Source organism: Rhinolophus sinicus, chromosome 1, assembly GCF_057876585.1.
Source record: "Rhinolophus sinicus isolate RSI-liver-muscle chromosome 1, RSI-T2T, whole genome shotgun sequence".
Taxonomy (NCBI): Eukaryota; Metazoa; Chordata; class Mammalia; order Chiroptera; family Rhinolophidae; genus Rhinolophus; species Rhinolophus sinicus.
In genome coordinates this window covers 28,985,060-28,994,694 of record NC_142501.1, presented here as the reverse complement: position 1 = coordinate 28,994,694, position 9,635 = coordinate 28,985,060, and the positions used below count along the sequence as shown (strand labels likewise).

At 44.6% G+C, this 9,635-nt stretch overlaps 1 long non-coding RNA gene across 1 annotated transcript; it reads right to left on the bottom strand.

Annotated features, from left to right (window-relative positions):
* Nucleotides 1–693: 693 nt before the first annotated feature.
* LOC141568798 (uncharacterized) lies at nucleotides 694–7,726 on the bottom strand. The gene is made up of 3 exons (XR_012492001.2): nucleotides 7,192–7,726; nucleotides 6,945–7,084; nucleotides 694–2,119 (listed from the first exon to the last, which is right to left on the bottom strand). It is a non-coding gene; the product is annotated as an uncharacterized LOC141568798 (long non-coding RNA).
* Between the last annotated feature and the right edge of the window lie 1,909 nt (nucleotides 7,727–9,635).

Genomic DNA, 9,635 nt, shown 5'->3' with positions numbered 1-9,635 from the left:
GGAGATGGGTGTCTCATGAGAAGTTAGGGTCCATCCATAGAGGTATTCAAATAGAAGCTTGGAGAGCACTGTAGGATACATCCCTGAGATTCCAATGTTTGCTAGCTGAATTTCAACATCACTAAAGACCTTGGTGCCATTTTATGGTCCACATGTCATTGTAAAACAGTCGATGTGCAGGATGTCTGGTGCACTAACAGGGTTGAGATGGGGTCCAACACTGCCCAGGCAGACCTGGGTCTCACACAAGTTAATTCTTGCCTCTCACTAGTCCAGTGTGAAAAGAGACTGTGCCTCCACAAAAGCCAGCTCCTTTCCCCATTTCCTCTGTTTCTTGCAGTGTTCCTTCCCCCACCTTTCCCCATCCTGCTCATTGCTGTCCCGTACACCCAAACGGTCAACTTCCTGCTGAACTTGACTACAGTGAAAAGTACTGAGTGTCTCATAGTTATATACTGAAACCTCTCAGTTTAGCTTCAGGCTATAGTGATATTCAAACCTTCTAAACACTTCCACACAAAAGCCCTGAATCCATCTCTTCTAGGCTTTTACTTAGTCTCAGAGCTATAGTTTTTGTATTGCTTCTTCACATTCTGTTTCATTTTCACATTATGAGTCTAGCTATGTCTTTTCTGCTTGGGTCCCAGAAATATTCTTATAAGCTTTTGTTTAAAAACTTTCTGTGCACACAGCCTCCTCACCAACAAGTAGATCTGGCATTGCTCTCACCACCCTGTTTTCCTCGTTTCTGAGGCTTCTTTTCAAGACTTCTCCCTGGCCTCTGCAAACCAAGGTATTGATTGTGACCTCCCACTAACTGCCCTCCCCCTAAGGTCTACCTGGTTCTCTTTACCTCCGTTTTGCTTCCCACCCTTGGCCCTGAGCATCTCTGTCATCTGGTCCCATTCCTAAGGTCTTGCTCAGAGAATTCAGGTCAGTAGACTATCTACCATTCAACAACAGCCTTGTACATGCACCGTCTCCAAAGCATCTGCTCTCAGAACATTCAATTCCAGGCGATACCCAACTTAAGAGTGAGTTCTATTTCAAAAGTTTATTTGTAAGACACTTGTTTAGCACTCACATTTGCCCCTTGGAATAATGTTCTTCATGCTGGTTAGTTTGGCCAGACCAGTCCAGGGGAGCCCATTTCACTTGTAGGATTTAGTGAAGCACCGGAACCACAGAATCTTCAGGAGTAATAATGGTATAAAATACAGTCACCATGGAGAGCAGTTCCCATGGGAATACCTTTTCAGACTTCCAACTGGGATTCCTTTAAGTGTCAGCAGTTAGACTAAGCATGCCCCCTACCTCCACATTCAAAGAAAAAACCCCACAACAATTTATTAAGGAATTACTAATCACAAGGCAGTGTTAACTCATTATGTGGGTTATGTGGCTTCATCCTCACAACCACTTAATTTGTGATGGAGCAGTGTGGGTACTGCTATTGTCCCCCTTTTATAGAAGAGGGAATGGAGACCTCAGAACTGCTCCAGTGACTTTGGACAGGGATTGTAATAAAATAAAGTCTGGTGAGTGGTAGGAAAGAAATGGGGATTCTAGAAGATAGAAAGGGTGGAAAGGGAATCAGAGATGGGGCAGCAGATGGAATGAAGACTGGGTCAGGGCGGGGAAGGTCGAGACCAGTGGCAGTGGGACAGTCTAAAGGAAGCTTGGCTCAGTGTAGCATGTTTTTAGACATCATGTATTTTCTTTCCTTGTGATCCGTCTTTGGCAAAAGGACACTCAGAGCCTATAGTACAGTCCTTAAAAGCATGGAGAATTGCATCTGCCTGTGAGAAGGAAGCGTGGCAATAAGTGGTTTTAGTTCTGGAGGTGCTCGAGGATGGTATTGTAGAGTCCCTGATGGTATTATAAAGTGGGAGCTTTTCACCACTCCCTGCACCTATGCTTATGACTGTGTAGTGCCCTCCCATCATGAGTAGAATGATTTGTCCTGTCCCCCGATTCTGAGCTCAATCACAGGACTTGCTTCAGCTGTCATCATGCAAAAGCCATGACTGAAGCCCAGGCTTGAGAGAGGTTTATCCTTTGGAGCTTGCTTTCTTGTGCACCTCTGCTGTAGCCATGAGAACACGTCCAGGCCTCCTTGCTGAGAATAAAAGACACATGGAGCAAAGTCAGGCTCCCAGCTGACCCAGAGGAACCCAGCCTACAGCCGAACCCCAGGCACATGAGTGAGGCCAGCCAAGATCAGCAGAGCCACCTGCACGGTATCAGCTGAAACTTGAAGACTTACGAAAAATGAGTTTATTTTCGTGTGCCCAGAAGTTAAAAAAAAAATTAAACTTCTGATTTTGAGATAATTATAGATTCACATACACTTGTAAGAAACAATGAGATATCTTGCATACCCTTCATACAGTTTTCCTCAGTGGTAACATCATTCAAAACTACAGCACAGGATCATAATCAGGGTATTGACATCGATAGAGTCAAGACGCAGAGTCTTTTCATCACCAAGGATCTCTCCTGGTGCCATTTTTTAGCCACAACTCCTTCCCTCCTGCTCCCACCCCCCGTGGCAACTACTAATCTGTCATCTATTTCTATCGTTTTGTCATTTCAAGAATGTTAATAAATGAAATCATACCATATGTAACCTACTGGGATTGGATTTTTTTTCACTCAGCATAATTCTCTGGAGATTCCTCCATGTTCTTGTGTCTATTAATAGTTTGCTCCTTTTTTATTGATGAATAGTATTCTCAGTATTGATGTACCACACTTTGTTTAACCATTCACCCATTAAAGGACATCTGGATTACTTCCAGCTTGGGGCCATTATGAATAAAGTTGCTACAAACGTTTGTGTAGAGGTTTTGTGCAAATATAACTCTTTATATCTGTGAAAGAAATGCCCAGGAGATTACTTGCTAGGTCATATGGCAGTTGCATATTTAGTTTTGAAAGAAACTGTCAAACTCTACCATTTTACATTCCTACCACCAACAGATGAGTGATCCAGTTTCTCTGCATCCCTGTCAGAATTTGGTGGTGTCACTCTTTTTTATTTAAGCCATTCTGGTAGGTAGGTAGTGATTTCTCATAGTGGTTTTAATTTGTATTTCACTAATGGCTGTTAATGTTGAAGATCTTTTCATGTGCTTATTTGTCATCTGTATGTCTTTGGTGAAACGTCTCTTTGTGTGCTTTGTCCATGTTCTAAATGGATTAATTGCTTTATAGCTGTTGAATTTGACTTTTGAGAGACACCACCAAAATAAAAGGCAGAGATCAAAGTGTGTGTGTGGAGGGGAGGAAGGTGCAGGAACTTATCAATTTGAAGAAAAAAAGAAATATTGTAAGGAAGAGGCAAAAAACTTAAAGAAAAATTATAAGTGTCTTTAGAGAGATGACAAGATATATATGAAACAAAAATGGATGCCATTAATAAAAAAAGGAAATATCAGAAAACAAGAAAGAACTCTTAGAAATTAAAATGATTAGAGCAGAAATAAAAATTCAACAGAAAGTTTGGGAGATGAATTTGAGGAATTCTTGTATAAAGCAGTTTTTATAAAAAAGACCAGAAACTAGGATACTGGGTTGGTTGGTTCCTTCTTTACAACCCTCCTTTTCTTTGTCCTCCTCCACTGTTGGGGGTGGGATACTAACTAAAAGTTCCTTTCCTAGACACTTCTGTAATCAGATTTGCCTTATGACACTTTTCCGGTCATAAGTTGAAGTCTGAAGGGGGTTTCTGGAAAGGCTTCAGCTTTCTGTTTCTTCCCCTTCCTCCTATTTCTGCCTTGAGTGTGGGTGTGATGGCGGGAGTGCAGAAATTATCCTGAGGTGATGTGTTAGAGGCCAAGAGAGTCCCAAAGATCTTTGCCTTGATATCCTTGAGCCTCTGAAATAATAGCAGTCCAACTACCTCTTGACTTCTTATGTGACAAAAGAAAACCCTAATTTAAGTCACTGTTTAATTGGATATTCTTTTCCTCCTGGGTGAATCACATTCCCTAACACAGAGAGAAAAGTTAAACTAGAATAGCTACTCAAGTGGTCCAATACTAAGCTACTAGATGTTTCAGAAAGAGAGAACAGAGATAATGGGTGGAAGAAGATTATTAAAGGAAAAATAGAAGAAAATATCCCAGAACTGAGCTTTCATATCTTGAAACAACACATTAGCCCAAGTCATTAAAAATCAACTGACATAGAATGGAAATACTTCCCAGTTGGCTTTCAGATAAATGGACCAGGAGTCAGGAAATTGGCTCTACTACAGTACAAGAATGTATAATAAAACAACAACAACATTGAATAGATATTCAAAAGTTTTGTCAATAAACAGTAAACAAAAATGTTACATTTTAGGAAGATGGAAACTTGTGGAAACATGGTAGTACCTAGGGTTTCCATTCAACACAGTGGTTTAAGTTTGGGCTGTTGGTTTCTACCTGGAAATTGCCATGTTTTGTTTTTAAAGTTGGTTATGTTGAAAGATTATGCACTCTGAAATCATACAGACATTGTTCTGACCCAGTGGTATTGTGCAGGCAATTTCCTTAACTTCTCTGTACCTATTTCCTTATCTGCATGGCTACTTTAGTGGGTATTGTGGGGACTAATGGAGATTCTGAATCTGAAACTCCTGGCACAGAGCTGGCATTTCTTAACTGTTAATTCCCTGTAATGATATTTTTGAAATTGATATTCTTTCTGCACATACACACCACAGCTTTCCATTCATCCCTTGTTTTAGTTCATAAGAGCCTGAGTTACCCTCAAGATTATCCAGTCTGTTGATTCCTAAACAGGGATTCCTCAGCCGTAGGGCCTAGGAAACTTGTAACTGGAGTCTGTGGTTTCAATATTAGTTTCAATATTCCAAAAGCCTACAGAAACCATACGCCACCAGGGATCAGGATAAGGAGGGATCGAGTGTGTTTGCTTCTGTCTGGGATGTAAACTCATTGCAGCAACACTGGTGTCTTCGTGATGATCAGAAGCTCTGGCAGATATTTGTACATTTGGCTACTAAAGATTGAAGAGTTACTAGTTACTTCTTTAGAGAAGTTGCATTTTGGTAGGCAACATCTTTTAAAACCATGGAATTTGTGGAGAAAATAGTGAAGAGGATAAAATCTGGGGCACTAAGTTCCACTAAGATTAAGTCCCTTGCCCAAGGTCACAAGGTGGGTAAGCAGCTACATCAAGACGAGACTGATCTCTCCTGATACCCAGCAATCAGCATGCCCCACTGCCCTCAGTGGCTCTCCAGACCATCTGTGGGGACAGAGCCCCAGAAAGTAGTTTCCAGGCTCTCGGCCTCACATAGACAGGTGCTGGCTCAGGTAGTAAATGGCCATCAACTGTGATTGCATGGCCATCAGCTGTAGCTAGTTGGCCGTCAGCTGTAACCAGTGAGCCAATGGCCACTGATATAAAACTGCTGTGGCTACGCTAGCAGGAAGAATGGGGGCTAGCAAGAAGATGGCGGCTGGGCTGGCAAGCGTGGATGGCGGTTTGCGGACAGTGTGGATCCAGCCTCCATTGAGAGTATAGTGCCGCCAGAGAGAATATAGTGGTATGACTCCCCTACCTATGGCTCCGTGGGTGTTCCTTTTTGGCCTCACCATGTCCTGCGTTCTTGTGTGGGGAGCGGGAGCAGAAACCCCCAAGGCCGTCCCGCATGACAAATGGCGCAGCGAGCAGGGTATGATGTCGGCTGAAACTCTCCAGAATGTACTGGAGCAGTTTACACGTATAAAAGCTCAGCTTCGTAAGCAGAGCGCAGTGCCGGCCAAAACCTACCAAAGCATGGTGGAGCGGTTTGTTCGTGTGAGAGCCCTGGCTGTGTCCAGGAAGTCTGGCTGAGCCCTGAGATGCCCTAGCTGTGCCCAGGAAGTCGGGCTGTTCCCAGAGAGAGTGGCAGTGCCCTGAGAAACCCTGGCTGTGTCCGGGGAAACTAGTGGTACCCTAAGAAGTCCAGGAAGTCTGGTCGTGCCCAGAAGCACTGGTGGTGCCCTGAGAAACCCTGGCTGTGCCCAGAGAGCCTAGTTGTGTCCAGGATGTTGCGTTCACCTCCAGGCTCCTCGCACAGGTCCCCTCGCGGAAGACGCTTGTCGCATAGATAGTGAGGCGAAAGCCTGTAGGGGTGGAGTGTGGGGGCAGAGCCCCAGAAAGTAGTTTCCAGGCTCTCGGCCTCACATAGACAGGTGCTGGCTCAGGTAGTAAATGGCCATCAGCTGTGGCTAGTTGGCTGTCAGCTGTAATCAGTGAGCCAATGGCCACTAATATAACTGCTGTGGCTAGGCTAGCAGAGGAGAAGAATGGGGGCTAGCAAGAAGATGGTGGCTGGGCTGGCAAGTGTGGATGGCGGTTTGCGGACAGTGTGGATCCAGCCTCCATTGAGAGTATAGTGCCGCCAGAGAGAATATAGTGGTATGACTCCCCTACCTATGGCTCCGTGGGTGTTCCTTTTTGGCCTCACCATATCCTGCGTTCTTGTGTGGGGAGCGGGAGCAGAGACCCCCAAGGCCGCCCCACACGACAAATGGCGCAGCAAGCAGGGTCTCCCGCACGACACCATCTTTTCTTCCCACCACCTGTGTCCTTCACATCTATCAAATATTGTTTTGAAAACTTGAAACCCAGGATATTGTAGTGTCAAGGGTACCTCAACTCTCCTGTACGCTAGGACCCCAGGAATCACAGTAAGGGAGAAAGTATCCCTGACAATTTGTCATGTCATATAGGCATAGCCAGAAATTTCTCTCTTGCTTCCTTTTGTCAATTAGAGGAATTGGTACCTTAGAAGATTTTAAATGCTTGCTTACTTAAGAGAAAAAGAAAACTTTGCTGCTTGTTTATATTGTGTTTGGTGCTTGTGAGAAGACGGGAGATTTTCAAGCCAAAGCTGACATTCCCATAAGAAAGCAGACCAGGCATGAGAACTAAACGCTTACCTGTCTGGAAACTGGAGCCTTTGATAAACAAGAGAACCAGGAAGGGAACTGTTTTGGTAAGCAGTGGTCACCAGGTGGCGCTACACACACGCTGTCAAATCCGATCGTTTTTCCAAACCTGGGGAATTTTTCTTGATTTACTGAAGCAGGAAAAAAAAAAAAAAAAAAAAAATACAGGTAGGTTCAGTATTTCAGCTTGGAACAGTGGAACTGAATGAAGATGGTAAGAGGCCCCCAAAGAACTTACCCTCTTTAATTCTGTGGCAGAGAATCCACTAGTGTTCTTGAGCTTCATAGATTAAATGAGGAGCTGACGGACTTCTCCAGTGGAGACTCGGGAAGTGACGGCTCCAGCAGCAAGGAAAGTCTGGAGTTATTCCGAAGGTAAATGAACTCCAGGATTAGGGCTCCAGCCGTGGCTGTCGTTCAGCTGCACTCCTCCTTTACATCTGACTGTCTGACCCTCTGACCTTAAGGGGAAAGGCAATTTCCATTTCTATATGGGGAACTCATTTCCTTCGTTGCTTCCTTTATTTTATTTTCCTCCCAGGAATTGTGCATTCCCAACCTGGTTGGGTCCTGGCAGGAGTGGATGGACTGGAGCAGTGAACCAGCAGTGCACTTTCTTCCTTCTCACCCTCTCCTGACTCTCCAGCCCCTTGCATTCCCCTTTTCTCCCAATGCAAAAATGCTCGTGGTACATACGTGCCCACTGACATCATGGATTTTCCTGCCCGTCCTGATTGAAAAATCTCTTGAAAGTTTCCTTTCAAGGGGCCACTTTGTATGAAAAGGAGAAAATAAAGCCCCCAATGCTTCCTACCCTAAATCCTTTTCCTGGTCACACACACACACACACACACACACACACACACACACACACTCACACACCCACACACCCCTACACCTGCAATGCCCACCATCTGGCACATTCAATATCTGGCCAATGTGATGGCCTGTAGGCAAGCTCCCATGTCTCTGCTGATTAAGCAGCAACTCTGCAAGGTTCTGCTGCAGACACACCTAGACGCAGCTTGGCTGCAGTTTGGGAGGAATCAGCGTTCCAAAACAGTGGTTTTCACACCTTAGTACGCAACAGAATCACCTAGAGGGCTTGTTAAGACAGAGATTTCTGGGCCCCAATTCTAGAGTTTCTGGTCTGGGGTATAGCTGGAAGTTTTGTCTTTTTAACAAGTTGCCCTGTGAAGCGGATACTACTTGTCTGGGGACAAGGACCACACTCAAGAACGGCTATTTCTGAACCAAGAGCTGGTGGACGAAAAGGAGCAGCAGAAGGAAGCCATGGCTGTATTTGGCTGGTCTCTTTCCCAGTGGGGAGTGTGTGCCAGGACTGCAGGGGCACTAAGAGGGCCTGACCTCCGGGGATGCTGCAAATCCTTGTCTCTTCTTTCTAGACGAATGGTTCTGAAACTTGGCAGCACAATGGAATCACTTTGGGAGCTTTAAAAAATCCCAATGACTGGCTCCCAGCTCCAGAGACCTTAATTTAATTGGTTTGAAAGGTGGTTGGGCATTGGGTCGTTTAAAAATTCCCCAGGTGTTTTGGATATGTAGTCCAGGTTGGAAAAAACACTGTTCTAGGCTCTCCTCTTACATCCAACCCTCAGTGGGTGGAAGTAGTAACCATCCATCCTCATATGCTTTCAGCTGTTTGTCACGTCTCCCTACCTCTGCCTACCCTCAGGCTGGAACACTCTTGCAGCTGTCTCTGACTACGGAACTCCTATGTATCCTTCAAAGCCCAATTCAAATTATTTCTTCCACGGTGGAGACTCTCCTGGCTTTCTCTGACAGTTAGCTGCTTCTTTCTCTATCTCCTAAAGTACACCTACTTGAATTATAACCCTTTATTTTGCTATATTTGTGTTCATATTTTCCCTCCTCACTTGATGGTGTACCCGTCAGGGGGCTTAACAAACCTGATTGAAAGAATCCCATAGTTGTAGACAGGTTTAAAATGCAAAATGTTCTGGATAAGGAAGTTTATTTTGATTCTGTTTAGACAACTGAGTGCCTACTGTTCCTCTGACTCTGGTGGGTTCTTGGGAAGCAAAGCTGAGTGAGCCGTGGCCCCTGCCCTTGAGGAATTGCTTCTGAAGTTGGGCTCTCTGAGGCTAGTTGTGCTCTCATTAAATTCAACTTGGGAACCACTTTCAGAAAGACGATCAGGAGCACAGCCAACCCTGGACCGCCATGTCACACCCTCCATGGCACGCACCACTCACAGGGTCAAGTGAGGTTTTTGGCGTATCTTTCATGAACTTGCCCTTGTCTAGCTCTCCATACATAAAATTCCTGACAATTTCATGCTTGGCTTGTTCCCTACACACATCGTGCTATTGCCAGCTCATACCTTTCAGTTCCTTAGATGCCCTTCTCACCCTTATTTGCTTGGCTAACAGCCATGGCCTGTGGGTCTTCCTTCTCTGTCCCCAGGTTGAGTGCCTTCTCTTTGTTCTCTCTTAGCATTTTATACATATCTCTATCTTTATGCTGAAATAATACTAATTGGTTTGTTAGGAACCTGGCACACAGTAAGTCCTCGTTAAGTGTGGAATTGAATCAATGCTTACATAGTGATTCTCAAAATTTATTCTGTGTAAGCGCCATTCACATGAATTTGAAATAGGTGGGCATATTCTCCTGGGGGGATCAGGATACTGAAGGGGA